Source organism: Acanthisitta chloris, unplaced genomic scaffold (assembly GCF_000695815.1).
Source record: "Acanthisitta chloris isolate BGI_N310 unplaced genomic scaffold, ASM69581v1 scaffold5830, whole genome shotgun sequence".
In the NCBI taxonomy this organism is placed as follows: Eukaryota; Metazoa; Chordata; class Aves; order Passeriformes; family Acanthisittidae; genus Acanthisitta; species Acanthisitta chloris.
The window spans coordinates 2,183-8,923 of record NW_008649911.1 but is presented as its reverse complement, the minus strand read 5'-3'; the positions used below and the strand labels follow the sequence as shown (position 1 = coordinate 8,923).

The following is a 6,741-nucleotide window of genomic DNA, read 5'->3' as shown; positions in this document are numbered from 1 at the left end:
ACAGGACAAGGAGGAATGGGGAGAAATTGAAAGAGGAAGCTGATTAGATAATTAGGTAGAGGTTTTTGCTGTGAGCGTGGTGAGACACTGGCCCAGGTTGCCCAGGGAGGCTGTGGCTGCCCCAACCCTGGCAGTGTTTCATTCCAGGTTGGCTAAAGCCTTGAGCAACCTGCTCTGGTGGGAGGTGTCCCTGCCCAGGGCAGGGGGTTGGGGCTGGATGATCTCTAAACTCCATTCCAACCCCTTAAAAAATCTCTGAATACTCCAAATCTCTGGTCCTATAGAGAGAATGCCACAATGGAACCATCCTAGGTCATGAGTGCTTTTGAGTCTTTTCTTGGATAAGCCCTTTTGCTCTACAGGAAAAGTCCTTTCCTTCTCCCACTTTCCAGAGGAGTAAAAGCACAGAGGAAGGAGCAGAAACACAGAGGAAGGTGGAGAAGCTCAGAGGAAGGAGCAGAGGCTCAGAGGAAGGAGCAGAGGCTCAGAGGAAGATGCAGCAGCACAGGGAATGGTGCTGTGGTCCCAGCTGTGCCCTCCCAGCTCTGGGTGTCTGTGCCTCGTGCATCAGAGGACGCCATCAGTTCATTACCTGCCTCTCAGTCCTGCCCTGGCAATTTGTTTGTTTCTAGAGCAGCAGACAGAGAGGAGCAAAGGACTCGGTATAAACACGTCAGGAGCAGGTTTCTCCCAGGCTGGAGGGCAAAGCACAGGCGATGCAACCTGCCACAGTCCCACCCTGAGCCATGGGTGGGGAAAGCTCTTGCTGCTGCTTGCGAAATGCCCAGCTGTGCCTGCTGCTTTCTTTACAGCAGGAGAAAAGTTGCAAAACCAGCAAATATATTGTTTATCTCTTTCTAAAAGGCTCTTTCCCACCTCTCCTGGCTGCTCCTTTCCCTAGGATTTTCTAGCTGAGATTTAGATTCAGTTGGTTCTGGCCAGGGAAGGTAATATCCAACCTGCTACACCAAAACCTCTCAGGGAGGCCAAGGTCTGACCCAGCAATTATGTGCAATGACTCTAAAGCTTTGTTTTCTTTGACAAGATTGCCCAAACCTCTCTGTTTTGTGCTTCTTTTCAAGTTGAATGTGGCATCACAGCAAATGGCACATTCTCACCTGAAATCTTTATGGAATGAAGCTCCCACTGACAATGAGAAAGGCAAAGATTGTTAACGGGTTGAAATGGACCTTAGAGATGACCCAGCCCCAGCCCCCTGCCCTGGGCAGGGACACCTCCCACCAGAGCAGGTTGCTCAAGGCTTTAGCCAACCTGGAATGAAACACTGCCAGGGTTGGGGCAGCCACAGCCTCCCTGGGCAACCTGTGCCAGTGTCTCACCACCCTCACAGGGAAAACTTCCTAAGATCTAACTTTCCTCTTTCAATTTCTCCCCATTCCTCCTTGTCCTGTTACTGCAGCTCCTAACCAAGAGTCCTCTGCAGCCCCTTCAAATCCTGGCTGCAACTTCAAATCAAGTCCACAGAGGCAAAGCCAGGCAGGGATGGTAGGAGCATTCCCATCCCATGGTGACACCTCTTACTTGTGAGAGAAAGCTCTGCAACCTTCTCCCACAGAGGACATGTGATTAGGAGTTTTTATACTGTCTCCAGTGCAGAGATGCACAGCAGAATATGGTTTTGATTCATGCCATAAGGGATGGAATTGCTATGGAAACCCAACTGGGTGGCCAGAGCAGGGTGCAGCCCAAGATTGAGCAGTGCTGAGCACTGGTGCACCAGTAGCCACTAGGCTCCAACTGTTATGTGCCAAGATCCAGCTCAGTTAACTGCTCAAATTGGAGCACCATCAGGCAGGCCAAATGCTCCTTGGGCTGTGAGCAGGGATGCTCTCAGAGGTGGAACTCACTAAAGGAACCTCTGGACCCCTCATGGCAAGAAAGACATTGAGCATGTCCAGGGAAGGGAACAGAACTGGGGAAGGGGCTGGAGCACAAGGAGTGGCTGAGGGAGCTGTGGGGGCTCAGCCTGCAGAAAAGGAGGCTCAGGGAGACCTTCTGCTCTCTATAACTCCCTGCCAGGAGGTGCAGCCAGGTGGGGTTTGGGCTCTGCTCCCAGGGAACAAGTGACAAGGGGAAAGAGCCTCAAGCTGTGCCAGGGTGGGTTCAGGTTGGATATTAGGAGGAATTTCTTCATGGAAAGGGTTGTTAAACATTGGAAGGGTCTGCCCAGGGAGATGATAGAATCACCACCCCTGAAGGTGTTCAAGAAATAACTGGACATGGCACTTAGTGGTGATCAGCCAAAGTTTGGACTTGGTTATGCTAGAAGTCTCCAACAAAATGATCCTGTGATTCTGTGAAAGCCTCAGGCTGAGGGCAGCTCTGTGGGGATGATGATCTGCGTGTCCTGCTGCAGGTAGGACACCCTAACATGCAAAATTCCCTAGCAAGCACACCAGAAGCTTTTTGTCCCTTGTTCAGGGCAGTGTTGGGGACACACACTGCATCTCACACCCACATGGTGCTGATGTATGTCCTTCTTGTGCAGCAGCAGCATGGAGAGGCCTTGTGTGCTTCATCTTGACCATATCAGAACACACATGGGCTCTAGGAATGTCCTGGCTCTCTAGCAGGGCTGTACCTGTCCACCCAGCAGCCCCAGGCAAGAGCAGTGTTGCTGCAGGTGGGAGTTGACCCTCAGAGGGTCTTTGCTGCTGGTGTGGATCCATGCTCTGCATGCTGCCTCCCATGGGCTTTGGGGTTCGGGTGTCCACCTTCAAAGCGAGGAGGTCTACCACACATGGGCTCTAGGAATGTCCTGGCTCTCTAGCAGGGCTGTACCTGTCCACCCAGCAGCCCCAGGCAAGAGCAGTGTTGCTGCAGGTGGGAGTTGACCCTCAGAGGGTCTTTGCTGCTGGTGTGGATCCATGCTCTGCATGCTGCCTCCCATGGGCTTTGGGGTTCGGGTGTCCACCTTCAAAGCGAGGAGGTCTACAACACATGTCCTGTGAGGAAGGGCTGAGGCAGTTGGGTTTGTTCAGCCTAGAGGTTCAGTTCAGGGGTGACCTCATGGCTCTCTCCAACTCCCTGACAGGGGCTGGAGGATGGTCACTGGAATACTGCCCAGGGAGGTGGTGGAGTCACCATCCCTGGAGATGTTTAAGAGGTGTCTGGATCTGGTGCTGGAGGATATGGGTTAGGGTTTGGAGGTTCCAGCAGTGACAGGTTAATGGCTGGCCTTGATGATCTTAGAGGTCTCTTCCAGCCTTGATGATTCTAAGCTGTGCCTGCAGCTGGGGGGAACACCACACTCAACTGTTACTCCTGAGCCACCCAGCTGTGAGTGTGGCTTTGGGCTCACTGCTGAACAGACCCTGGTTTTGGGGTGGTGTTGAGGTGTCACAGTTAAGGGTGCAGCTCATGATGAGACTTCTGCCATGACTGCTCTGGGTGCCCAGTTGAGCTTGCTTAAAGCTTCCTCAGGTTTGCCTGTGTAAACTGTGGTCACCACTGAACCTTCTGTGGGACCTGAGGCATTGCTCAGCCTTCCATCAGGACATGGCACAGCCAACTGCTGCTGGATGGCTTTGGGAACTGGTGGCTGCTGTTAACTCACATTGTGGGAAGGTGACAAATGGTCCTAATGGTCTTCAGGACTCAGCAGTACCTGGAGTGAAACATCACCTAACAGAGAGAGCTTTGCAGTCACTAATGACCCATCAATGATCCCACCAAGGTCCCTGTGCAAGTGAACTTCTGAGGGATGAACACCCCTGAAGACTGAGCCAAGGAAATGCTGCAGCCAAGTGCAAACCCTCTGCCCTCTGAGTGGCTCTTCCTGGACTGGTCCCACTGGTTCCAGTGTTTCCTGCACTGGTAATGAGTAGATGCTCACTGGGGACAGTGATGCTACAACAAGGCTCTCCAAAGAGAAACAGACAAAAATCTTTAATAAAGGGCAAATCAAAGGGTTTAGAAGTGTGAGAATCATAGAATCATGGAATCACTTAGGTTGGAAAAGCCTTCTAAGATCATCAAGCCCAACCAATAACCCAACACTGCCATGGTCACCACTAAACCATATCTCCAAGTGCCACATCCACACAGTTCTGAACACTTCCAGGGATGGAGACTCCACCACCTCCCTGGGCAAACCCATTCCAGTGACTGAACAAGGAAAGGCACCCTGGCTGGACAGCCTTTTCCAAGCTGACTGAGCCCAAGAGAGCTCTTCCTCCAGATCTATCATTTCTTTGGCTCTGATATTTGAACACTAGCATCATAAGGTTGGGAAGAAAACACAGAAGCAAAAAGCTTGATGTTCCCAGGAAGACATGAACCAAGGGAAGGAGGAAGCCAGAGCTAGCAGCTCTAAAGACCTGGGAGTGAGACAGGACACCTCCTGTCCTTTAGTGGCACCATCCAAGGCATCCTTAGCTCAAGACAAGCCAAGAGCAGTGCCTCAGTTGCAGGTGCTGTGGAACACCACCATGGGCATGGATTGTCTCCTACACCTTTTTAACTTCAGGGGTATTAGGAGTAAGTCGTTTTGCTGAATCCTAAACTGGCTCATTTCCCTGGAATACCTGGATCTGTGCATCTCAAAGGAATTTGTCACTTCTCAGACACATCTCCAGCAGCAGCTCCAGCTGCAGACACATCCAGCAATTTTGTCTTCACAAATAGATTTGCTTTATCTTTGTTTCCATGCCTTATGGCCCAGGAATTACACACAGGAAACATTTTTAGAAGGCCTAGAAGCTGCACAGGCTTCAAACAGGTCTGAAGACAAAAGCTGAAGGTATCACACACTGAAGATTAGTAATGGATATGTGTAAACATCTAATACCTTCTGGAAGAAGCCAAATGGAGAAGGTTCCTCGGTGTGGTTGAGGACTGTGATATCTGTTAAGCTTGTTAAGCAGATTTAGGCTAGAGGTTACATGTCCCAAAGTGCCAATGGCACTTGGGACTCATTGCCCCTAACTGCAGTCCTGTACCTGTTAGGTGACTGCTCCCATCCAGCCCCAGTGGCAGGAGATAGCATCCAGAGGGGCTGATTCATCCTGACCCGACAGATCTCCAAGATAGAGGAGATGAATCACCTCCTCTACATCTCTCTTGGTTGGCCAGGGGAGAAGTCTAGACAACTTGCTAGGACTAAATGGCTGATTTTCAGATAGTCACAGTTAGGTAAGACAGCTTTACTGTGAATCCTTCACAAATCCCAGGCCTTTTTCTGAAGTAGCTCAGGTCCTGGAGACCTTCACCCAAAAATTCTAGAAGGAAAGGCTTGTAAGACATAGATTTGGAGAAGGACTCATCAGAAACTGCAGAAGTCCTTGAGAGAACAGCCAGAGCTGCCTAAGTTCATGGTGAACCAGACGTGACAGAACTGCTGTGTCTTCAGGACTCTGTGGTGGCTAAAGGATGCCCTGATCTCCATCAGCATCTTCCAAGCTGCTCACCAGAACACCAACATTGCTGACTGAAGTCCCCAGCAGCCACTGGCATGTCTAGCTCCCTAGCACTGGCCCAGCTGGGATGGTTGGGCAGAAGATAGGAATTCACACCAGGAGCAGCAGTGCCACCTTGACAGCAAGAGCTGGAGGGGCAACTGCAGAGCTGGGGCTTAGCTTCCTCTCTCTTTCACAAAAAACCCATCTAGAAACTGTTGGAATGGCTGGAACAGAACAATTTTGCATAGACAAAGCATAACAAACTCCATGGAGGAACCACAATAGACAACAGCAATGTAGCATTGAAACAAAACAACAACTTGATTTATGAAGCTCAGAGACTCCACCTCTGCCTCAAGAGGTCCCTCAGTTGCAAATTTCTGGTGGCCACAAAAACGCTGACTGCTTACCATGCCTAGACCCTTCTGCAGGGGTTCACCAGTGCCTTAGGGATAGAGAGAGGACAATTGAGTGGATGGTCCTGTGCTCTGAGCTGTGATAGAATCACAGACTGGGTTGGGTTGGAAGGGCCTTAAAGACCATCTCATTCCAACACCTTTCACCAGCCCAGGCTGCTTCAAGCCTTGTCCAACCTGGCCTTGATCACTTCCAGGGTTAGGGCAGCCACAGCTTCTCTGGACAACTTGTGCCAGTGCCTCAGCACCCTCACAGGAATTTCTTCCCAATATCCAATCCCAGTCTTCTCTCTGGCAGTGTGAAGCCATTCCCTCTGTCCTGTCCCTCCAAGCCCTTGTACATAGTCTCTCCCCATGTTTCTTGTTGGCTCCTCAAGGTACTGGAAGGGGCAATTAGGTCACCCCAAAGCTTCTCTTCTCCAGGCTAAACAATCCCAATTCTCACATCCTTTCCTCATAGGAAAGCCTAAGAGAGGTTCTCCATCCCCCTAACCACCTTAGTGGCCTCCTCTGGACTCACATGGTCACAGTCACCAAAGTCACCCATTTGGTCTTAGACCAGGCAGAATCTTCACTGTCTGGGATTTAACCAGCACAGCAAAGGATCATAGAATCATAGACTGTTAAGGGGTTGGAATGGACCTTAGAGATCATCCAGTGCCAACCCCCTGCCCTGGGCAGGGACACCTCCCACCAGAGCAGGTTGCTCAAGGCTTCATCCAAAGGACATTGAAACATGTCCCAGACAGGCTGTGAATAAAACTTTCCAAGCCACCCCAGTGCTCCCAGTGCTTCCCACTGAGCTGCAGCAAACCAGTGATGCAAACCTAGCAAGGGACACTGCTCCCTTGAAGCAGGTGTTGCTGCACCAAGGCCATTAGGAGAGACACAGAGAAATCCTTCTG

At 50.8% G+C, this 6,741-nt stretch overlaps 1 protein-coding gene across 1 annotated transcript in view; it reads right to left on the bottom strand.

Annotated features, from left to right (window-relative positions):
• The window catches only part of PKP1 (plakophilin 1), a gene marked incomplete at its 5' end in the record, with an annotated part of 47,787 nt that overhangs the window by 40,003 nt on the left and 1,043 nt on the right, over window positions 1-6,741 (bottom strand). The gene's annotated exons all lie outside the window — the stretch shown is intronic.